The sequence below is a fragment of the Rhinoderma darwinii genome, chromosome 4 (assembly GCF_050947455.1).
Source record: "Rhinoderma darwinii isolate aRhiDar2 chromosome 4, aRhiDar2.hap1, whole genome shotgun sequence".
NCBI classification, from domain to species: Eukaryota; Metazoa; Chordata; class Amphibia; order Anura; family Rhinodermatidae; genus Rhinoderma; species Rhinoderma darwinii.
This window is the reverse complement of record NC_134690.1, coordinates 275,718,576-275,744,289: the sequence shown is the minus strand read 5'-3', so window position 1 is coordinate 275,744,289 and position 25,714 is coordinate 275,718,576. Positions and strand designations below refer to the sequence as shown.

Here is a 25,714-nt window from a genome sequence, read left to right as displayed (position 1 = left end):
AGATTCTCTGTGCGGTTTAAGTCTGGCGAGTTTGCTGGCCAATCAAGCTGTCACATTGGGTACGTGAAGCCACTGGGCCGTACCGCCTTGACGGCATGGTAGCTGGCCAACAGGACACAGGTCACAGCCTACACCGCGTTCCAAATTATTATGCAAATGTTATTTTTCGCTGATTTTCCTAAATACTCGATGCAAATGACAATCCGTATAATCTTCAAGCCATCAACCGTTGGAGTATAATGCAAATTTTATTGAACAAATCTCCTAATGATAACAGGTTTTTTTTAGAAGTAAAAAACTCAAAAAGCACTGTTTAAAATTATTATGCACAACAGAGATCAAAACATTGTAAAGGTTGTAAAGAGAACTAAAATAGTAATTTGTTGAATTTGCAGCATCAGGAGGTCATATTTACAGAAATAAAAAAAAACTTAACAGGCCAAGTTACATGTTAACATAGGACCCCTTCTTTGATATCACCTTCACAATTCTTGCATCCATTGAATTTGTGAGTATTTGGACAGTTTCTGCTTGAATATCTTTGCAGGATGTCAGAATAGCCTCCGAGAGCTTCTGTTTTGATGTGAACGGCCTCCCACCCTCATAGATATTTTGCTTGAGGATGTTCCAAAGGTTCTCAATAGGGTTGAGGTCAGGGGAACATGGGGGCCACACCATGAGTTTCTCTCCTTTTATGCCCATAGCATCCAATGACACAGAGGTATTCTTTGCAGCATGAGATGGTGCATTGTCATGCATGAAGATAATTTTGCTACGGAAGGTACGGTTCTTCCTTTTGTACCACGGAAGAAAGCGGTCAGTCATAAATTCTACGTACTTTGCAGAGGTCATTTTCACACCGTCAGGGACCCTAAAGGGGCCTACCAGCTCTCTCCCCATGATTCCAGCCCAAAACATGACTCCGCCACCTCCTTGCTGACGTCGCAGCCTTGTTGGGACATGGTGGTCATTCACCAACCATCCACTACTCCATCCATCTGGACCATCCAGGGTTGCACGGCACTCATCAGTAAACAACACGGTTTGAAAACTAGTCTTCATGTATTTCTGAGCCCACTGCAACCGTTTCTGCTTGTGAGCATTGTTTAGGGGTGGCCAAATAATAGCTTTATGCACACTTGCAAACCTCTGGAGGATCCTATACCTTGAGGTTCGCGGGACTCCAGAGGCACCAGCGGCTTCAAATACCTGTTTGCTGCTTTGCAATGGTATTTTAGCAGCTGCTCTCCTAATCCTATTAATTTGTCTGGTAGAAACCTTCCTCATTATGCCTTTATCTGAACGAACCCATCTGTGCTCTGAATCAGCCACAAATCTTTTCACAGTACGATGATCACGCTTAAGTTTTCTTGAAATATCCAATGTTTTCATACCTTGTCCAAGGTATTGCACTATTTCACGCTTTTCGGCAGCAGAGAGATCCTTTTTCTTTCCCATATTGCTTGAAACCTGTGGCCTGCTTAATAATGTGGAACGTCCTTATTAAGTAGTTTTCCTTTGATTGGGCACACCTGGCAAACTAATTATCACAGGTGTCTGAGATTGATTACAATGATCCAAAGAGCCCTAAGACAAAATAGCATCCATGAATTTAGTTGAAAAACTAATAATTAAATGTTTATGACACTTAAATCCAATGTGCATAATAATTTGGAACACGGTGTATAGTTCGTATAGGTGTACCTGTGGTAGCTCAGACAGTAGCAAGATAGGCTCGGCTGGGACTAGGCAGCAGGCAGGCACCAGGCGTGGTGTAGCAGGACAGGCGTGGCACTCAGCCCTGCATGACTCCAACTCAATACGGCACTTGACCAAGATAGCACGGGATACAGGTGACAGGTAGCAGGAATGGGAAACACTTAGGAATCCATTTGCATAGACAGACTAGGGTAACGACAACAAAGATCAGGCAAGGCAGAAAGGGGCTGGGCCCCTCATAGTCCAGGGTGCTCATGGGCTAATTTGGAACTTTAACTCAGGTGTGCGCGCTGGCCCTTTAAGAGCGGGCATGAGCGCGTGCGCACACACCCTACGGACCCGGCCGAGAGAGGCGGAAGTGAGCGCTGGCATCTCCTGAGGAGATGGGGGCCAGCGCTCACAGACCCATGGCTGCGGCCATCAGGAGGTGAGAGAGCCTGATGGCCCGCGGCCATGGGCATGACACGAGCGCAGTGATACTGTGGTTATTAAACCAGGTATTGGTACTTTTGGCAGTGTGGGCAGAAATTAGCATCTCCATAAAGCTTGTCAGCTGAGGGACGCATGAAGTGCTCTAAAATTTCCTGGTAGACGTGGACTCTGGACTTGATATAACACAGTGGACCAACACTGTTGCTCAGTGGTCCAAAGTCCTGTTTTCAGGTGAAAGTAAATTTTGCATTTCATTTGGAAATCAAGGTCCCAGAGTCTGGAGGAAGAGTGGAGAGGCATCAATCCAAGTTGCTTGCGGTCCAGTGTGAAGATTCCACCACAGTCAGTGATGGTTTGGGGAGCCATGTCATCTACTGGTGTTGGTCCGCTGTGTTATATAAAGTCTAGAGTCAATGCAGCTGTCTACCAGGACATTTTCCAGGACTTCATGCTTCCCTCTGCTGACTAGCTTTATGGAGATGCTGATTTAATTTTCCAGCAGGACCTGGCACTTGCCCACACTGCCAAAAGTACCAATGCTTGGTGTAATAACCACAGTATCACTGCGCTTGTTTGGTCAGGAATCTCGCTTGACCTAAACCCCATAGAGAATCTATAGGGCATTGACAAGAGGAAGATGAGAGACACCAGACCCAACAATGCAGACGAGCTGAAGGCCGCTATCAAAACAACCTGGGGTTCCATAAAACCACAGCAGTGCCACATGCTGATCGCCTTCATGCCACACCACATTGATGCAGTTAACCCCTTAAGGACGCAGCCTAGTTTTGGCCTTAAGGCTCAGAGCCCATTTTTAAAATCTGACATTTTTCACTTTATGTGGTAATAACGTCGGAATGCTTAAACCTATCCAAGCGATTCTGAGATTGTTTTCTCGTGACAAATTGGGCTTCATGTTTGTGGTAAAATTTGGTCGATATATTCAGTGTTTATTGGTGAAAAATTGCAACATTTTTCAGAATTTAAATGCATCTGCTTGTAAAACAGACGGTTATACCACCCAGATGAAAGTAAATTTTGCATTTAATTTGGAAATCTATGGGGTATTGTCAAGAGGAAGATGAGAGATGCCACACCCAACAACGCAGACGAGCTGAAGGCCGCTATCAAAGCAACCTGCGTTTCCATAACACCTCAGCAGTGCCACAGGCTGATCGCCTCCTTGCCATGCTGCATTGATGCAGTAATTCATGCAAAAGGAGCCCCAACCAAGTATTGAGTGCATATACTGTACTAGGGCTGGACGATTTTGCCAAAAAATTAAATCTAGATTTTGTTTCAACACTTTGGGCGATTTTCAATTTGAATCTCGATTTTCTTATTTTTTTCTGTTTATTTATCAGTAATGCCAAGAGATAATTTAATAAATTTTCTTTATATAAATAACTTTTTAACATATATTGCTATAATTATCATACGGAACTTCACAACTTTTAACCTCTGCAAATACTTTAGTTTATCATAAATACAATTGGAAAAATGTGTATCTAATTGATTATAACTTCTGTGTTCCCCGCAGGGATCAGGTTAACAGAATCTATAATCAATTATGCGATTTGTGCACTAACATCCCCCTCTAATCGTCACTCCCTCAGCCGGTCTCCGACATTGCCGGATTCACGCGACCGTGATTGGACCGTGAAAAACGGTCTGTGTGTCAGACAGATTTCGCGGCCCGATCACGGTACATGTGAACGGGACTCCTGGCATCATAGTCATTTAGGTTACATTCACACGACCGCGAAAAAATCAATGGTCAGTTTTTCATGTCCATTTTGTATCGGTGTCTCCAAATTGTCATCCATTTCCAGTCCGTCTTTCATGGCCGTAAAAAAAAAAAAAAGAAGAAGGATGGATTACATTTTTCAGGGTAGACAATACCCAAGTTTACACATATAGTGACATAGTGCCACAGTGCCCACATATAGTGACAATGCCCACATATAGTGAGTGCTACAGTGCCCATATAGTGCCAGAGCCCACATAGTGCCAGTCCCACAATATAGTGCCACAGTGCCCATGTAGACAGTGCCAAACCCCCTTGCAGAAAGCACCCCCACGTAGATCGTATCCCACCTTGTAGATCGCACCACCACCCCCTCCCTTGTAGATAGCACCCCACATGTAGATCGCAGCACCCCCACCCCTTTGCAGATTGCAGCACCACCCGCCTCCCTTGTAGAGCGCACCACCACCCCTTGTAAATCGCAGCACCATCCCCCTCCGTTGTAGATCGCACCCCCCTTCCTTGTAGATTACGCCGCTGTAGCTAACACTAGGAGCTGAATCCCCGGCCAGAGGTGGCTGATGCTTTGGCCGGGGATTCAACTCCTAATGGGAGCTACAGCAGCGCGATCTACAAGGTACAAGGGGGGGGGGGTTTGCGATCTGCAATGGGGGTGCTATCTACAGCAGCGTGATCTATTCGGAGGCGGGGGTCTTGTTGTTCGATCTACAAGATACAAAGGGGGATGGTGGTGCGATCTGCAAGCGGATGCTATCTACAGCGGTGCAATCTATAAGGGGGGGTTGTGATGCGATCCACAAGAGGGGGGTGGTGCGATCTGCAAGGGGGGTGCTATCAGCAGCGGGGCGGTATCTACAGGACCATGTGGCTATATACGAGGAGTCCCTGCTTCCCTACGCAACTGCTGTTCTGTAGAGTATCATTTTGTTCAGTACAGTACAGCAGTTCCATGGGGAAGCAGAGAAAGGGGCGGACCAGTAAGTGACGAGGCGGCGGAGCTTCCGCCTGCAGCACCGCGCGACGGCGCCACTAAAGAATCGATTCTACAATTCTGTTAAAATACAGAATCATGAGGGCCCTTGAGGGTGAATTAATAAAATGAATTTGATTAATCGCACAACCCTATACTGGAGATACTTTTCAGTAGGCCAAAATTTCGGTATTAAAAATCATTTATAAAATTGGGCTTATATAATATTCTAATTTCTGAGAGACTAAATTTTGGGTTTTAATTAACGGTTAGCCATAATCATCAACATTAAAATAAAAAAATGCTGGAAATAGATCACTCTGTGTGTAATGAATCTATATAATATATGAGTTTCACTTTTCGAATAGAATTACTGAAATAAATTAACTTTTTGATGATATTCTAATTCATTGAGAAGGACTAATATCAGGAAGTCAGATGAAAAATGACAGTTACAATACACTGCACTACAGAGGATCATGCCTTCAAGACTCCTAGTAAGTGTAAAAAAAAAAGTTTTAAAGTAATAAAAACCATAAATAGCCCCGTTTCCCTGATCAAGTCCTTTATAAATTGGAATGGAATGAAAAAAAAAAAAGCTATACATAGTTGGTATAGGCCAGACATGGGCAAACTACGGCCCGCGGGCCACATACGGCCCGTTAGGCTTTTTAATCCGGCCCGCCGAACTTGTCCAAATAATAGTAAAAACCTCCTTTTTTTTCCCCTTTCCCTGCAATGCCCACGTTTTCCCAATAGATGGCGCACTCAAAACACATTGACCGTTGTTAACGCCGAAGGACGGATATATCCGTCCTCAGCAGCTGCTAGTTCGCGCAGGAGGACGGATATATCCGTCCTGTGATCGCGCGGGTACTGACAGTTTACCCACGCGATCAGCGGCAGGAGCACGGCTGTTATACACAGCCTGGCTCCTGCTGCAACTGCCAGAATCGAAGCACGCGCCGATTCCGGCAGTTTAACCCATTAAATGCCGCTGTCAACAGTGACAGCGGCATTTAATGTGTTTGACAGAGGGGGGAACTCCCTCTGTCTCCCGATCGGCGCCCCCGCAAACAAATCGCGGGTCGCCGTCGGGTTTCCATGACAGCCGGGGGTCTAACAAAGACCCCCAGGTCTGTCTTCAGCATCTGCCTGTTAGGCGATGCCAGAGGCATGACCTAACAGGTTGCCTGTCAGTTTTACACTGACAGGCAATAATGCTTTGGTATACGAAGTATACCAAAGCATTATATATGCGATCGGCATATCGCATAGTGAAGTCCCCTGGTGGGACTAAAAAAAAAAAAGTAAAACCGTTAAATAAAGTTTGTGAAAAAAAAAATAAAAAAAATTACAGTCAAAGTCAAATAAAACTACTTTTTTGCCCCAAAAAGTGGTTTTATTTAATAAAACGGTCAAAACAAATCACACATACACATATATGGTATCCCCGCGATCGTAACAACTTGACCAATAAAATGAACACATTAATTAAACCGCCGGATGAACGGCGTCCAAAGAAAACGCAAAAAACAACGGCAAAATTCTCTCTTTTCTCCCATTCCCCCCATAAAAAATAAAATAAAAGTTCATCTATAAGTCCTATGTACCCCAAAATAGTACTAATGAAAACTACACATTGTCCCGCAAAAATCAATCCCACGTACGGCCACATCGACGGAAAAATAAAAAAATTACGCCTCTTGGAACGCGGCGATGCAAAAACAAGTAATTTTTTTCTAAAAGGGTTTTTATTGTGCAAACGTAGAAAAAACATATAAAACCTTTACACATTTGGTATCCCTGTAATCGTGCCGACCCATAGAATGAAGTTAACATGTTATTTACGCTGCATAGTAAACGGCGTAAATTTATAACGTGAAAATTAATGCTGGAATAGCTGCTTATTTTCAATTCTCTCCTAAAATAAAGTTAATAAAAGTTAATCAATATGTTATAAGCATCTAAAAATGGTACAATTACAAAATACAACTCGTCCCGGAAAAAACAAGCCCTTATACGGCTATGTCGACGGAATAAAAAAAGAGTTACGACTCTTGGAATGCGACCGTGGAAAAACAAAAAATAATCCTTGGTCATTAACGTGCAAAATGGCCCGGTCATTAAGGGGTTAATGTGGCGCGTATTTCTCTTTATTTCACTTTAATTTTCACTTCGTTTCACGTCACCATTAAGCCCTTCGGTTTTCAAAGAGTACAATATCAGCCGTCACTTTGCCACGAAGCATGCAAACTATGCTAGCAAGCAGTCAACACAAGAACGGGCGGCTACTGCTCAGAGGTTGGCAGCTAATTTACAGAGTCAACAGAACTTTTTTCTTGATAAATCACAGTGCGTATGTTATTTTAATCTATTTACATTTCCTTCTCCCAGTATCTGCGAAATAGTATGTAAATGCCATATCTTGCATATTCCTTGAGACAAATTTATTAACTGATAAGGGCTATCTTTCACATTTGAAAGACAGTTAATAAATTGGGTTGTAGTGTTCTTACTGTGCTATGAGGTTTGCACACACTACATTTAATGCTTTAGTATATCCGGCCCAAACACTCCCTCCAAATGCTCCTGGCCCGGCCCCTCTGTCAAATTTTAGAACCCATTGTGGCCCGCGAGTCAAAAAGTTTGCCCACCCCTGGTATAGGCGCATCCACTCCAAAAACCAAATGGCGCTGCTTCCCTTTAGAGCCTTGATGTGTGTCCAAATAGGAGTTTATGACCACATATGGGGTATTGCCTTAATTGTGAGAAATTGCGTAAAAAATTTGGGGGGGCCTTTTCCCTGTATTCCTTGTTATAATGAAAAAGGCTGAGCTAAAACTTTTGCGGCCCAATTCTAATAAAATCTATAAAACACCTACTGTACTGGTACCTCATAAATCTCTGCAAATGCGACATGGCACCCAGAAACCAATCCAGCAAAATCTACGCTCCAAAATCCAAATGACGCTCCTTCCCTTCTGTGCCCAGACAGCAGTTTATAACCACCATGGGGTATTTTCCTACACTGAAGAAGTTGCTTTACAAATGTTGGGCGCTTTTTCTCCTTTATTTGTTGAGAAATGAAAAATTTTTGTGCTAAATCTACGACTTATTGAGAAAAAAATGAAATTTTCCATTTTCACTGCCCAATTCTAATAAAATCTATGAAACACCTGTGGGGTCAAAATGCTCACTACACCCCTACATGAATTCCTCAAGGGGTGTAGATTACAAAATGGGGTCTTTGAGGCGTTTCCTTTGTTTTGGTACCACAAGACCTCTTCTTACCTGACAAGGTACCTAAGAATACGCCGAGTTTTCAGGCGTATTCGGGGGCATAAATGCCTCGAAATACGCCTTGAAAAACGCTATCTAAATGACTACAAACATCTGGCCATTGAATTCAATGGGAAAAACGTGTTTACTTCAGAAGGCGCGTTTTTTACACTGCAGTTTTAAAAAACAGTGCGTAAAAAGACGCCCTGTAAAAAGAAAGAGCATGTCACTTTGTGATCTATTTTTAGAGCTGTTTTTTATTATGTCAATGGAAAAACAGCTCCAAAAACACCTCAAAAAAACGTTTTCAGCTACATAAATGGCTGAAAATCAGAGGCTGTTTACCCTGGAAAACAGCTCCGTCATTTTGAGCCATTTTTTATTTTGCGTGTGAACATACCCTAAAATATAATCTAATAAAAAGAAGGCCCTAAAATCCACTAGGTACTCCTTTGCTTCTGAGGCCGGTGTTTCAGTCCATTACCGCACTAGGGCCACATGTGGGATATTTCTAAAAACTGCAGAATCTGGGTAATAAATATTATGGTGTATTTTCCAGTTAACACTTGCGGTGTTACAGAATATTTTTTATTAAAATTGAATTTCTGAAAAAAAAAGAAATAGAAATTTGTAAATTTCACCTTCACATTCCTTTAATTTCTGTGAAATGCCTAAAGGGTTAAGAAACTTTCTAAATGGTGTTTTGAATACTTAAGGGGTGCAGTTCTTAAAATGGGGTGATTTATGGGGGTTTCCCAAAATATAGGCACCTCAAAGCGACTTCAGAACTGAAAATAGGTTTTTGACATTTTCTTGAAAATTTGAGAAATTGTTAAACTTATAAGCCATGTAAACGTCCTAGAAAAATAAAAGGATGTTCAAAAATCGATGCAAACATAAAGAAGACATATGGGAAATGTTAATTAGCAACTATTTTGTGTGGTATTATGATCATCATCTGTCTTGCAAGCAAATACGTTTAAATTTAGAAAAATACAAATTTTCTCTAAATTTTGGTGCTTTTTACACATAAGCAATGAATTTATTGACCAAATGTTACCCCTGACATAAAGTAAAATTTGTCACAAGAAAACACTCTTAGAATCGCTTGGATAGGTAAAAGAATTCCAAAGTTATTAGCAGATAAAGTGACACATGTCAGATTTGAAAAATGGGGCTGTCAGAAAGTCCAAAAGTGGCTGCAGCGGGAAGGAGTAAGGCCTCATGCACACGCCCGTAGCCATGTGCACGGCCGTGATTTTCGGGTCGTCCGGGGGCCGGAGTGTCAGCCGCAAGCCGCCCGCAAATCGCTGGCCGTGCACATGGCCGCGGCCATTATTTGTTATGAGCCTGGACCGCATAAAACGACCGTAATAAGACATGTCCGTTCTTTCTGCGGTCCGGGCTCCTGGGCCATGCACGGACCGTGGAAACCACGGTCGTGTGCATGGCCCCATAGGAATGAATGGGGTCGCAATTCTCCCGTGGATTTTAGGGGGAATTGCGGCCGCAAAAGGACGTTCGTGTGCATGGGGCCTTAAGGCCAGGATCACACACAGTTTTGGGCTCAGATATTTTTTTACATTATTTTACTATTTTTCTGTCGATCAGCATAGCTCTTCTGTGTCCACACTCCAAAGTCTGCGACATATTAATAGATGAGTGCAATACTAAACCAAGATCAGAATCTTTAGATATTCAGAAGTATAAACAAATACATTATGTCTACTCCAGAAACAAAAATATTATATCTCATATAGGAACATAAATTCCATGATAGCAAGGAAAAGAAATCTATCCTCTAGAAATAATACCACCTCATGTAATAAAGACCTGTTGAGCCCCACATTATACTAATCTAGAGACAGAGAACGGACACTGTTGGTCTTAAAATGTCATTGTACCTATGGCAGGATAAAAAAAAGTGCCAGAATTGCTGTTTTTTTGTCTCTTCACCTTCCAAAAATTTGAATAAAAACGGATAAAAACAAAAATGTAAAAATTTAATGTACCTCACAATGATACTAATAAAAATACTGATAAAAACTATAGCTATTCCCATGAAACTGAAGCCCTCACACTACTCCATCAATGGAAAAATAAAAAAAAGTTATGACTCTCGGAACGCAATGATGCAAAACGACAGCCCAGACTAATTTATATATCAAGCAGTTCTTCACCTGAAACCCCATGTCATCATTTGCTAGGCCCCACAGTTGGACCCTGTAGATGCAGCGGAGACTATGACATTTTAGGGTCTTACATATCCCGCACAGATTACATATACCCGGATATACTCCTTACAGCTTACATATACCCTGATGCACTCCGCACAGCTTACATATACCCTGATGTACTCCGCCCAGCTTACATATACCCTGATGTACTCCGCACAGCTTACATATATCCTGATGTACTCCGCGCAGCTTACATATAGCCTGATCACTCCGCAGAGCTTACATATATCCTGATGTACTCCGCACAGCTTACATATACCCTGATGTACTCAGCCCAGGTCACATATACCCTGATGTACTCAGCCCAGCTCACATATACCGATGTACTCCACTCAGCTTACATATACCCTGATGTACTCCGCACAGCTTACATATACCCTGATGTACTCAGCCCAGGTCACATATACCCTGATGTACTCAGCCCAGCTCACATATACCGATGTACTCCACTCAGCTTACATATAGCCTGATCACTCCGCAGAGCTTACATATATCCTGATGTACTCCGCACAGCTTACATATACCCTGATGTACTCAGCCCAGGTCACATATACCCTGATGTACTCAGCCCAGCTCACATATACCGATGTACTCCACTCAGCTTACATATACCCTGATGTACTCCGCACAGCTTACATATACCCTGATGTCCTCAGCCCAGGTCACATATACCCTGATGTACTCAGCCCAGCTCACATATACCGATGTACTCCACTCAGCTTACTTATACCCTGATGTACTCCACTCAGCTTACATATACCCTGATGCACTCCACACAGCTTACATATACCCTGATGTACTCCGCCCAGCTTACATATACCCTGATATACTCCGCCCAGCTTACATATACCCTGATGCACTCCACCCAGCTTACATATACCCTGATGTACTCCGCACAGCTTACATATAGCCTGATCCACTCCGCATAGCTTACATATACCCTGATATACTCTGCATAGCTTACATATACCCTGATGTACTACGCACAGCTTACATATACCCTGATGTACTCCACCCAGCTTACATATACCCTGATGTACTACGCACAGCTTACATATACCCTGATGTACTACGCACAGCTTACATATACCCTGATGTACTCCGCATAGCTTACATATACCCTGATGCACTCCTCACAGCTTACATATACCCTGATGTACTCCGCCCAGCTTACATATACCCTGATGTACTCCGCACAGCTTACATATACCCTGATGTACTCCGCCCAGTTTACATATACCCTGATGTACTCCACAAAGCTTAAATATATCCTGATGTACTCCGCAAAACTTAAATATATCCTGATCCACTCCGCATAGCTTACATATACCCTGATATACTCTGCATAGCTTACATATACCCTGATGTACTACGCACAGCTTACATATACCCTGATGTACTCCGCACAGCTTACATATACCATGATGTACTCCGCACAGCTTACATATACCCTGATGCACTCCGCCCAGCTTACATATGCTCTGAGGTACTCCACACAGATTACATATACCCTGATGCACTCCGCCCAGCTTACATATACTCTGAGGTACGCCGCACAGCTTACATATAGCCTGATCCACTCCGCACAGCTTACATATAGCCTGATGCACTCCGCACAGTTTACATATACCCTGATGTACTCTTCACAACTTACATATACCCTGATGTACTCCACCCAGCTTACATATACCCTGATGCACTCCGCACAGCTTACATATATCCTGATGTACTCCACACAGCTTACATATACCCTGATGCACTCCGCACAGCTTACATATAGTGATGTACTCCGCACAGCTTACATATACCCTGATGCACTCCGCACAGTTTACATATACCCTGATGCACTCCGCACAGCTTACATATACCCTGATGTACTCCACTAAACTTACCTATGCTCCTCCATTATAAACTGAAATAAAAGTAAAACCCTAAACAAACTACTACCAAGCAAAATACGCTCTCCAAAAGCCAAATGGTGGTCCTTCCGAGCCTGGCAGTGTGCCAAACAGCAGTTTATGACCACATATGGGGTATTGCTGTACTCCGGAGGACCCGCTTAACAATTTATTGGGTGTATGTCTCCTGTGGTACAAGCTGGGCACAACATATTGGGCACCGAAATGGCATATCTGTGGAAAAATGTCAATTTTCAATCTACAATATCCATTGTGCACTAATTTCTGCAAAACGTGTGGGGTCAAAATGCTCACTACACCTTATGATAAATTCCTTAAATGGGTTTAGTTTCCAAATGGGGACACTTCTCGGGGGTTTTCACTATACTAGTACCTCAGCGCGATGCAACATGGCGTCAAAAACCATTTTGTAAAATCTTCACACCAAAAACTAAATTGTGCTTTTTGCCTTTAGACCCTTGCCGTGTGTCCGAACAGCGGTTTACAACCACATATGGGGTATTTCCTTACTCAGGAGAAATTGTGTAATAAATTTTGCGTGTCTTTTCTCCTGTATTCCTTGTGAAAATGAAAAATGAGCTAAAACGACATTGGAAAAAATTTTTTTTTTCATTTTTATGGCCCAATTCTAATAAAATCCATAAAACACCTGAGGGGTCAAAATTCTCACTACACCCCTAATTTAATTATTTGAGGGCTATAGTCTCCAAACTGGGATCACACTACTGTACTGTCACTTCAGGAGCTCTGCAAATGCCAAATGGCCCCCAGAAACCAATTCCGCAAAATCGGAGCTGCAAAATCCAAATGGTGCTCCTTCACTTCTGGGCCCTACCGTGTGCCCAAACAGCAGTTTATGACCACATATGGGTAATTTCAAGAAAATGCTCTTTAAACGTTGGGGTGCTTTTTCTCATATAGTCCTTGTGAAATTGAAAAAAAACGACACATTATTGGCAAAAAAAAGAAATACAATTTTTACAGCCCAATCCTAATAAATTTGCTGAAACACCTGTGGGGTCAAAATGCTCACTACACCCCAGATGAATTCCTTAAGGAGTGTATGTAGTTTCCAAAATGGGTCACTATTTGGGGTTTCCACTGAACTGGTAACTCAGGGGCTTTGCAAATGCAACATGGCATCAGAAAACCATTCCAGTAAATACTGCGCTCCAAAAGCTAAAAGGCGCTCCTTCTCTTCTGAGTGTCCAAACAGCAGCTTATGACCTGCCTAACCATTTTTGGGGTGCTTTTTCTCCTGAATTCCTTATGGAAATTAAAAATGTATTATTGGATAAAAATATTTTTAATTTTCACGGCCCAATTCTATGAAAAAACCGGGGGTCAGAATGCTCACTACACCCGAAGATACATTCCTTGAGGGGTGTAGTTTCCAAAATGGGGTATATCTAATATTTTGGCACCTCCAGGCCTTTTTAAACATGAAATGGTGCCTGGAAAATATCCTAATAAAAAGGAGGCTGAAAAAAATCCAAAATTTATTTCTGAGGTCTGTGTTTTAGTCCAGTAGCCCACTAGGGCTACATGTGGGATATTTTTGAAAACTGCAGAATCTGTGTAATAAATATTGAGTTGTGTTTTTCTGTTAACACCTGCTGTGTTGCTGAAATAAATGGATTGATTTAAAAATCTGCCCGAAAAAATGAAATTTGTAAATTTTACATCTACATTTCTTTAATTCCCGTGAAACACCAAAAGGGTTAACAAACTTCCTAACTGCTGTTTTGAATACATTGAGGGGTGCAGTTTTTAAGATGGGGTGACTTAATATATAGACCCCTCAAAGCCACTTCAAAACTAAAGTGGTGCTTAAAAAATATATGTTTTGCAAATTTTGTTGAATATTTGAAAAACTGCTAGAAAACTTATAAGCCTTATAAAACTTCCTGGCTAAAAATAAAATAAAACTTAAAAAAATGATGCCTATATAAAGAAGACATACTAGTCCTTCTCAATGAATTAGTTTATAATCAAAAAGTTCATTTATTTCAGTTATTCAATTTAAAGAGGCTCTGTCACCACATTATAAGTGGCCTATATTGTACATGATGTGATCGGCGCGGTTATGTAGATTACAGCCGTGTTTTTTATTTAGAAAAACGATCATTATTGACGGAGTTATGACCTATATTAGCTTTATGCTAATGACTTTCTCAATGGACAACTGGGCGTGTTTTACACTTCTCTCCATTCATTTACACTGCAGATAGCGATATATCTATATCGCTATGTGCAGCCTCATACACACTATAACGCTACTCGTGTGTCATGACAATGAATATACATTACCTCCAGCCAGGACGTGATGTGTATTCAGAATCCTGACCACTTCTGTAGCGTCTCTGTGATTTACAGCACAGCACAGCGAGATCTCGCTGTGAATGACAGTTTACAGCATAATCTCGCGAGACTACGCCTGCTATGCTGTAAATCACAGAGACGCTACAGAAGTGGTCAGGAGAATGAATACACATCACGTCCTGGCTGGAGGTAATGTATATTCACTATCAGGACACTGCAGTAACGTTATAGTGTGTTTATGTGACTGCAAATAGTGATATAGCTATATCGCTATCTGCAGTGTAAATGAATGGAGAGAAGTGTATGACGCTGATTGGTCACTGATTGGTCAGCGTCATACACTCCTCTGTACAACGCCCACTTATATAGTAAAACACGCCCAGTTGTCCATTGAGAAATGCATTAGCATAAAGCTAATATAGGTCATAACTCCGTCAAAAATGATAGTTTTTCTAAATAAAAAACACTGCTGTAATCTACATTACAGCGCCGATCACATCATGTACAATATAGGCTAGGCCACTTATAATGTGGTGACAGAGCCTCTTTAAAAAGTGAATCTCATATTACATAGATTCATTACACACAGTGATCTCTTTCCAGCATTTTTTCTTTTAATGTTGACGAGTATATATAACCGTTAATGACAACCCAAACTTTAGTGTCTCAGAAAATCAGATTATATAAGCCCAATTTAAAAAATTATATTTAATACTTTTCAGTAGGCCAACATTTCTGTATGTACAGTATATGCACTCAATACTTAGTCGGGGCTCCTTTTGCATGAATTACTGCATCAATGCGGCGTGGCATGGGGGCGATCAGCCTGTGGCACTGCTGAGGTGTTATGGAAGCACAGGTTGCTTTGATAGTGGCCTTCAGCTCGTCTGCATTGTTGGGTCTGGTGTCTCTCATCTTCTTCTTGACAATACCCCATAGATCCTCTATGGGGTTTAGGTCAGGCGAGTTGGCTGGCCAATCAAGCGCAGTGATACTGTGGTTACCAGGTATTCGTGCCACACAGCCCCCTTGTAGATAGCACCCCCACCTTTGTAGATGGCACCCTTCATCCCCCCTTCCTATAAATAGCGCCACCTCTGACCTTCAATTAAAATTAATAGGAGGCAGAAAAAACCTGCCGCGCTCGTTTGTAATACTTTTTTGCATTAGCTTCAATGGCTTAAAAAAACGCAGGCAAAAAAACCCCGCAAAATAAGTAAAAACAACCACGGTCGAGTGAATGGCCCCATAGGAATGAATGGGGTCGCAATACTCTCGTGGATTTTCGGGGGAATTGCGGCAGCAAAAGCACGTTCGTGTGCATGGGGCCTTAGAGAGACGTCAGGAGAATGAGGCAAAGCCAAAATTTTTCGGAAAAATATTTACATTTTAAATTAAGTGAATCCCTTCCCACCGCATCCATTTTTTATTTTGTTTTTTTCCTCCTTACTTTCCAAAAGCCATAACTTTTTTATTTTCTCATAGATATAGCCGTATGAGGGCTTGTTTTTTTGCACAAGATGAGTTGTAGTTTTTCACATCACCATTTACCATACTATATAATTTACTGGGAAACAAATTCTTTGTGGGGTGAAATGGGCAAAAAATTATTTCTCCATTGTTTTTTGGGCTTCGTTTTAACGGAGTTCAGCAAAAATGACATGTTAAGGATGTCAAATTTCGTTTTTTTTTTGTTTCACTACTTTTACAAAGAAAAAACAAATTGTTAAAAGACAAAAAAATTGTTTCATGTCGCCATATTCTGAGACCCATAACTTTTTTATTTTTCCGCCAATTGAGAGATGTAAGGGCCTGTTTTTTTTTGTGGGATAAGATGTCGTTACTATTTGTAAAATTTTGGGGTACATGCATTTTTGATCACTTTTTATTCCATTTTTTGTGGAAGGCGAAATTATCCTAAAACAGTAACGGCTCCGCTGGTTGGGCTTAAAAAGAGCACAAATAAGGTAGATCTAGTGTCCTTTAGTAGGGCCCCAGGCTGCCACAACAACCATTGGCACCCCACAATCACTTTGCAGGGGTCAAAAGGCTGACGGAAGGGCCTGCCCCCTCTTTCTAGTCGACTACGGTATGCATCCGGTCAAAACGACGGAACCCTTGCACAACAGAGACAAACTGAAACCATTGGCACCGGATCCGTCACCATTGAAATCAACGGTGATGGAAACGGAAATCTTTGGTTTCACTTTGTGTCAGTCAGAGCTCCATTCCGACGGAAAGCTCAGACGGATCGGAGCCTTGGCGCAGATGTGAACGAAGCCTAAGGTATGGTACCAAAAATGCAGCAGGCCTTAATCAAACAGTGCAGTTTTGATGAATTTTCTGCTTGTGTTTTGTCCAGCCAAAACGTGCATTGGAAACAAAACAAAGTAGAGACAGGATTTTCAAAGGCCTATTTACATTTATGCTGCACAGATCTAAAGGGGACCGGTGAAAAATGCTGGACAAAATAGCGCAGAATGATGGAAACTCAACGGAACTTTTTACATATATTTCCTTATAATATATATATATATATATATATTTATATATACTCTATCACTGTGAGCGGATAACAGGGCTATATTCACAATGGATCAACTGTCAGTTTTTCATGGCTGTTTTGCATCAACGTGTCTCAAAATGTGAATCTATTTCCCGATCGTCTGACCGTTTTTCACCGACATTTGCCATACATTTTTCATGGACGTTAAAAAAAAAAAAAAATTGATGAATTTTATTAGTTAGGGTTTTTTTTGTCGCAGCCACCTGAAAACACCACAGCGCCCATGTAGATAGCGCCACGGTGTCTCCTGTGGGTAGTGCCTATATAATGCCTGCCACGTAGGGTTCGTGGACCCACTGGGCCGTACCGCCTTGGCGGTATGGCAGCTGGCCAACAAGGCGCAGGTTAAAGTCTATAGTTCGTATAGGGTACCTGTGGCAGCTCGGTCAGTAGCAAGGCAGGCTCGGCTGGGATTAGGCAGCAGGCAGACGTCGGGCGTAGTGAAGCAGGGCCGGCGTGGTATACAGCACAGCACGACTCTGGCTCAGCACGGCACACGACCAGGATAGCACGGATACAGGTAATGGGAACAGGAACACACGAGGAGACCATCGCATAGACAAACTTAGGGTACGACAACAACGCTCAGGCATAGAAGCAAGGGGTTGAACCCCTCTTATAGTCCAGGGCACTCATGGGCTAATAGTTCATCAAAGTACGGGATCCGGTAGAGGTAAGTGGAAGTGAGCGCTGGCATCTCCTGAGGAGGAGACTGGGCCCTGCGCCCACTGACCCATGGCTGCGGCCGTCAGGGGGAGAGTGAACCTGACGGCCCGCAGCCACGGACATGACAATGCCACAGTGCCCATGTAAATAGTGCCACACCCCCTGTATATAACACCTCCTATAGACAGCACCCCACCCCCTGTAGATAGCACAATCCCCCCTGTAGATAGCACCAACCCCCTGCAGATAGCGCCACCCCCCCTGTATGTATCACCCCCCCCCCCCCACAGCCCCCGTAATTTGCATTCCCTTCCTGTAAATAACACCACTGTAGCTCCCTGTAGGAGCGAAATCCATCTGGCCGGGGATTCCGCTGGTAGAGGGAGCCCCTGATGTCTCTGTCCACATATGGACAGGGACGTTAGGGGCTAACTCTAAAGGCGGAATCCTCTGCCTCAGCGTCAGCAGCACTGTTGCCGGAGATTCCACTCCAGGAGTAGCCCCTGACGTCACTGTCCATATATGCATAGTCATGCCAGCGGCTTCTCCAGTGGCGGAATCCCCGATCAGAGTGTCGGCTGGGGATTCCGCTCCTAGAGAGAGCCTCTGACATCACTGTCATAATGGACAGTGACGTCAGGGGCAATCTCTAGAAGCGGAATCCCCGAAACAGAGCAATATGACACCGGAGATTCCGCTCCTAGAGAGAGAGAGACGCTGACGTCACTGTCCACATATGAACAGTGACGCCAGGGGCTTCTCCAGTAGCGGAATCCCCGGCACAGAGCGATCTGACACCGGGGATGCCACTCCTAGAGAGAGACGCTGACGTAATCGTCCATATATGGATAGTGACGACAGGGGCTTCTCCAGTAGCGGAATCCCCGGTCAGAGTGTCGCAGCCCGCATTGTCGGGCCATTCTCCCATACAAAGTATCGGAGCACGGCCCGTAAAAAAAACGAAAAGTACGTCATGCTCCATAATTCCTGACAGGGACACCTATCCGTAGCGGTACGGAAAGGTTTCCGCGGCCAATAGAACCAGGCAAGTCCGTAACCGCGGACCGTATTATAGTCTGCAATCACGGAAATTTTTTACGGGTGTCTGCATGGGGCCTAATACATTGTAGCAAACTATCAGTAAGATAGTCAGAGCAGCTGCTGATATATTTAGCTTACAGAGCATTGTCTAGACTGATAGGCTGGATTCGCACTTCATGCTCAAATTGCATTTTTTTTTTGCCATTACGTGATAAAAACTTGCAGTTTTGCTGTAATTTACACAAAATGGCGCAGTTTTGCCACAAATCTCACCCAAAAAAACGTATTTTGACTAGGACGTGAAAACCCGGCCATACAATTGTATCTATTTTTCAGCAGAGAGCAGGACTAGGTATGTACCGGTTTGCAGCCTGTGAATGTAACAACGGTGACACGTATTTTCCCTTTCCAAATGCATAAGCTTACATTCAGTGTTATTTGACCCTCTAGTTGGGTCCTCCACTAGTTGGGAAAGATCATTATTTTTAGTGATTGACAGAAATCTCTTTCCTTTATGACATTCACAGGTTTCAGTTTCCCCAATTTCTATCTGGGTAATTGACGCCCCCATAATAACTTTCTGTGCACTCTGTTATATTTGGTGGCTTATAGCAAACACCGATCAGTATTTTATTATGGTTTTTTTTTTTCACTCTATGTATTTCTACTCATAGAGACTCCATATGGTCATTTCACTCACATATATTTCTCTGGCCCCGGGAGTCGGCCGCTGACTAATGGTTACATGCCCTGCCGCTTACTGTTGTGGGCCACAGAATGTTTAAGGCCTGTGGCCCACTAGCGGTCGGAAGGAGGCATAGAGAGACAGAATCCCAGGACATGTGATGCAATGACGTAGTATATGGGGGCACAAAGGGGATCTAACTACTATATTGAGGCACAGAAGGGGACCTAACCACTATAAGGGGGCAGCAAAGGGACCTAACTACTGTATAGGGACACCTAGGGGACATAACTACTAAATGGGGGCATAAAAGAGGACAGCCACTACATGGGGAAAAGAGCAGCTCTAACTACTGTATGGGACAAAAAGGAGTACATTGCTACTGTGTGGAAGTACATAGGGAGGCATTACTGTTTAGGGAATACAAAAGGGGGCACTAGTACCGTGTGGGGGCAGGACTATAACTATACTGTGTGAGGTACTAGGAGCAGAACTATTACTGTGCGGGGCTTAAAGAGGGCACTACTTATGTGTAGAGCACAAAAAGGGGTACTATTACGGTATGAGGCACCAAGAGAAAGCATTATTTCAATTTGCGTCACTATAAATGGTGAGTTTTTGTAGAGGGGGGGGGGGGTCGGTGGGGAAGATGCCGGAAAGGCAAAGAGAAGTGTTGCTATCTCTGCAGAGGCGAGTCGCAGCTGTATGCCATGGTGGTCTTCGACAGATGAAGAAGAAATGGGAAAGTGAATGACTCCAATCTGAGAAGACGTCACCTGTGAATGACTAAATGTAACTGGACTGTATGCAATTATATGGTCTGCAGAGAGCCTGTGTAGAACTGGTATCTACCTATATATGGTGGTAACATTGTTATTTGTATACTACACACTTTTACTACACAATTAATAGTGGTTGCATTATTTCTATATAGCTGATGGGTGGGTCCCAATAATTATTTCCTCTGGTAGACCCAAGGTACTCCAGTCCAACACTGGGAAGGACTTTACATAAAGGCAAACCCCTCTCCCTTTCCGTTATTTACGATCCTTTGGAAAACGACTGTAACCCTGTAAGTTAGCCAACCATTCATAGCTATCATCCAACCTTGTCTCTGTAATCTCCACTATGTCATACTTTTCTGACATTTAAAAGGGTTTTCACATCTTAGACATTTATGGCGCATATGCACAGGAAATATCATAAATGTCTGATAGATGTGGGTCCCACTTCTGAGACCCACACCTAAATCGCGAATGGGAGTCCCTCGACCCCCTATATGCCTGGTGTGGTGACCGCAGAGTCCAGACAGGGACTAGTGGAGAGGGTTGCGTGCACGGGCCGCTCTCTCCATTCTGTTCAATGGGAGTTACAGAAACAGCCGAGTTGCGCTTGCTTGGCTGTATTTTTAACTCCCATTGAGCATAATGTTTGTTAAGGAAACCACTGAGTAGCTGGCGCTTGTTTGTCGGTTTCCTGAACTGCCATTGAACAGAACGGAGAGGGTCGCGCGCACGCGTGACCCCCTCTCCACTAGTCCCTGCCTGGATCCTGAAGCCGCCGCACTAGGCAAAATGGGGGTCGGGAGACCTCCGTTCTCGATATAGGTGCAGGTCTGGAGCTGGGACCCAAATCTATCAGACATTTATGACACAACCTGAGGATATGCTATAAATGTCTAAGATGGGAAAAACCCTTTAATAAGTCCCAGTTTTCTATCTACACGATCTTGCCCTCTACATGTATAGTTGCCCTCCCCCTAAAGCCTCATGCACACTTCCGTCGGTGGGTATGAGGCCAGTGTGACTACCGAAGCGCCCACATGATGGGTAAATAATGCCAGTTATCTGATGCCATTATGTCAGATATGCACATCACTGATACAAGATAAAACACTACAAATCCTCCCACCTATGATAAACAGAGCAATACAAGAGCCCCAGTGCTTACATATGGTGATCTATAGTACATAGATATATGAACTAGATTATCTCCTCACCCTCCATTTTACACAACATGGTGACAGATGGTCCTGGAAGAGCGATCACTACATGACTGTACACAGAAGAGAACGGCTATTTTTATCACTAGTCTCCACGCACCCTTTACGTGCCGCAGTAGTCCTGGCACTAGGCAGCAGTGAGTGATGACCCCACGACAAGCGCGACATTCACGAGCAGTGGCGGCTTCCTGCACCGGGGCACAGCGGGTGAATGACACCTGTGGGATCTCCGCAATAGCTGCAGCCTTTATACCAGGAGCCGCTATAAGCAGCCATTGATGTGACAGTGTGACTGGCAGCGTCTCATGCCCTGTTGCCGCTACCTGACGTGACCTCTGAGGGCAGAATACTCACAGCTCGCTAGCACGACAGGCTTCTACTCATCTCAGGTTCCTCTCGTGTGTGACATAAACACTCGGCGATTATGTGGTTAACATTTCAGCGATCCAAATCCTGATGATGGCGCCGCCTCTTCCTGCGCTGTGAAAGGGGAAAGAGCCATTACTTCTATGCTGTGTATTCCGCTAGTCATGTGTATGTATCTGTCTATCTATCTATCTATCTATCTATCTATCTATCTATCTATCTATCTATCTATCTATCTATCTATCTATCTATCTATCTATCTATCTATCTATCTATCTATCTATTATCTATCTATCATCTATCTATCTATCTATCTATCTATCTATCTATCTATCTATCTATCTATCTATCTATCCATCTATCCATCTATCCATCTATCTATCTATCTATCTATCTATCTATCTATCTATCTATCTATCTATCTATCTATCTATTATCTATCATCTATCAATCTATCTATCTATCTATCTATCTATCTATCTATCTATCTATCTATCTATCTATCTATCTATCTATCTATCTATCTATCTATCTATCTATCTATCTATCTATCTATCCATCTATCTATCTATCTATCATCTCTCTATCTATCTATCTATCTATCTATCTATCTATCTATCTATCTATCTATCTATCTATCTATCTATCTATCTATCTATTATCTATCTATCATCTATCAATCTATCTATCTATCTATCTATCTATCTATCTATCTATCTATCTATCTATCTATCTATCTATCTATCTATCTATCTATCTATCTATCTATCCATCATTTCTCATATCTATCTATCTATCTATCTATCTATCTATCTATCTATCTATCTATCTATCTATCTATCTATCTATCTATCTATCTATCTATCTATCTAATATCTATCTATCATCTATCTATCTATCTATCTATCTATCTATCTATCTATCTATCTATCTATCTATCTATCTATCTATCTATCTATCATTTCTCATATCTATCTATCTATCTATCTATCTATCTATCTATCTATCTATCTATCTATCTATCTATCTATCTATCTATCTATCTATCTATCTATCCATCCATCCATCCATCCATCCATCCATCTATCTATGCAGTCGGGCGGCTCAGTTAGCACACATGTCAAGATTGGGCAGCCCCTTTTTAGATAGTGCCACAGTGCCCTCGGTGGATGCTGCCGCAGTGCCCTCTGTAGATGCTGCCACAGTGCCCTCTGTAGATGCTGCCACAGTGCCCTCTGTAGATAATGCCACAGTGCCCTCTGTAGATAATGCAACACACCCCTAGATAATGCCACAGTGTCCTCTGTAGATGCTGTCAGAGTGTCCTCTGTAGATGCTGCCACAGTGCCCTCTGTTGATCCTGCCACAGTGCCCTCTGTTGATGCTGCCACAGTGCCCTCTGTGGATGCTGCCACAGTGCCCTCTGTGGATGCTGCCACAGTGCCCTCTGTGGATGCTGCCACAGTGCCCTCTGTAGATGCTGCCACAGTGCCCTCTGTAGATAATGCAACACACCCCTAGATAATGCCACAGTGTCCTCTGTTGATGCTGCCACAGTGCCCTCTGTGGATGCTGCCACAGTGCCCACTGTGGATGCTGCCACAGTGCCCACACTGGATGCTGCCACAGTGCCCTCCGTATATGCTGCCACAGTGCCCTCCGTATATGCTGCCACAGTGCCCTCCGTAAATGCTGCCACAGTGCCCTCCGTATATGCTGCCACAGTGCCCTCCGTATATGCTGCCACAGTGCCCTCCATATATGCTGCCATAGTGCCCTCCGCATATGCTGCCACAGTGCCCTCCGCATATGCTGCAACAGTGCCCTCCGCATATGCTGCCACAGTGCCCTCCGCAGATGCTGCCACAGTGCCCTCCGCAGATGCTGCCACAGTGATGTCAGGGGCTTGCCCAGAGCTGGAGTTTCGGAGCAGAGCCGCTTCTGACACTCTGCCTGGGACTCCATCTGTGCTCCTGATATCACTGGGACTCCTGCTCTGGGGAAGCCGCTGACGTCATTGTCGATGTATGGACAGCGATGTCAGAGGCTTCCCCAGAGTCCCGGAGCAGAGCGGATACTAGCGCTCTGCCCGGGACTCTGCTCTGGGGAAGACCCTGACACACTGTCCATATATGGGCAGCGATGTCAGGGAATTCCACAGCATCCCGAGCAGAGCCGATACTAGCACTCTGCCCGGGACTCCGCTCTGGGGAAGACCCTGACACACTGTCCATATGTTAACAGCGATGTCAGGGAATTCCAGAGTCCCGGAGCAGAGCCGATGCTAGCGCTCTGCCCGGGACTCCGCTCTAGGGAAGACCCTGACATCGCTGTCCATATGTTGACAGCAATGTCAGGGAATTCCAGAGTCCCGGAGCAGAGCCTGTACTAGCGCTCTGCCCGGGACTCCGGCTCTGGGGAAGCCCTAGACATCGCTGTTCATATGTGGACAGCGATGTCAGGGAATGCCAGAGTCTCGGAGCAGAGCCGATACTAGCGGCTCTGTGTCCCGCGGGCCGCAGATGACAGCCCCAGGGGCCGCATGCGGGCCGCGTGCTTGAGACCCCTGCTCTAGTGTGTACGGTCCGGGACTTGCGGCCGAAATACGTTCCGTCCTTTACGGACTGAACATGCTCGTGCGAATCCAGCCTTACAGACGTGGCGATACCAATTATGTTTTTGTTTCATTTTTTACATTACTAAAAAACTTTTTATTAGTCCCCCTAGGAGACTTGAACCAGCAATTATTATATTGCCGATACAATACTCTGCAATACTAATGTATTGCAGTATATTGTGAATTTTACTGGCTGCTATTAAGCCCTGCTTGTGGCAGAAATATGGCATATCAGGCCCCCAGGCTGCCATTACAAACATCTGCACCCTGCGACTGCGTTGCGGGAGGGCTGTTGGGCCCTCTTTGTTAGCCCTTATTCAGATGAACGTGTGTCAAATCGGCCATTGAAAAATGGCAGTTTTTCACGGCCAATTTGCACACGTGCAGGACCTGTTTTCACGGATCCCTCATAGACTTGCGTCTATTGAGGGATCCGTGAAAATAGACAAGAATAGGAAACTTTTCACGCGCCATTCACACTGTCTGTTAAAGCAACGGCCGTGTCAATAGACCCATAGATTGGAATAGCCCCATAGAAATAAATGTGTGTGACGGACGATAAAAAAACGGCCATCACACGGACGATTTCAACATTCGTCTGAATAAGCCCTAACAGCTTAGATGCCGCAGTCTCTACTGACCGCGGCATCTTAAGTAGTTAAATGGCCAGAATCAGAGAGAGTGTCGCATGCATGCAGGGGTCTGCCTGCAAAGCTCTAGCCAGGGATTCCGCTCCAGGAGGAGCCCCTGACATCACTGTCCATATATGGCTAGTGACAGGTATGGCTCCAGGTTTATGTGGGTCCTTGGGCGACACAGACTTAGTGGGGACCTTTGCGGGGAAACTCACGGTGGCAGTAAAGTGCCACACAGTCCCCCCTCCCAGGTAGTGCCACACAGCCCCCTCCCGGGTAGTGCCACACAGCCCCCCTCCCTGGTAGTGCGACACAGCCCTGCCTGGTAGTGCCATACAGCCCCCCTGGTACCCCTCCCTGTTAGTGCCACACAGCCTTTGGGGCTCCCTCTAGGAGTGGAATCCCCAACCAGAGCATTTCCGACGCTCTGGCCGGGGATTCCGCTTCAGGAGGAGCAACCCCAGAGCCATAGTCCCGGGCAAAGCGC

General features: G+C 44.0%; 1 protein-coding gene across 1 annotated transcript in view; it reads right to left on the bottom strand.

Moving 5' to 3' along the window:
• CCSAP (centriole, cilia and spindle associated protein) overlaps positions 1-22,074 on the bottom strand; it is a 33,763-nt gene extending 11,689 nt beyond the window's left edge. Inside the window, exon 1 of the mRNA XM_075864318.1 lies at positions 21,964-22,074. The gene's annotated coding sequence lies outside the window, so the exon portion shown is untranslated. The remainder of the gene's footprint in view (positions 1-21,963) is intronic.
• Positions 22,075-25,714: the final 3,640 nt, after the last annotated feature.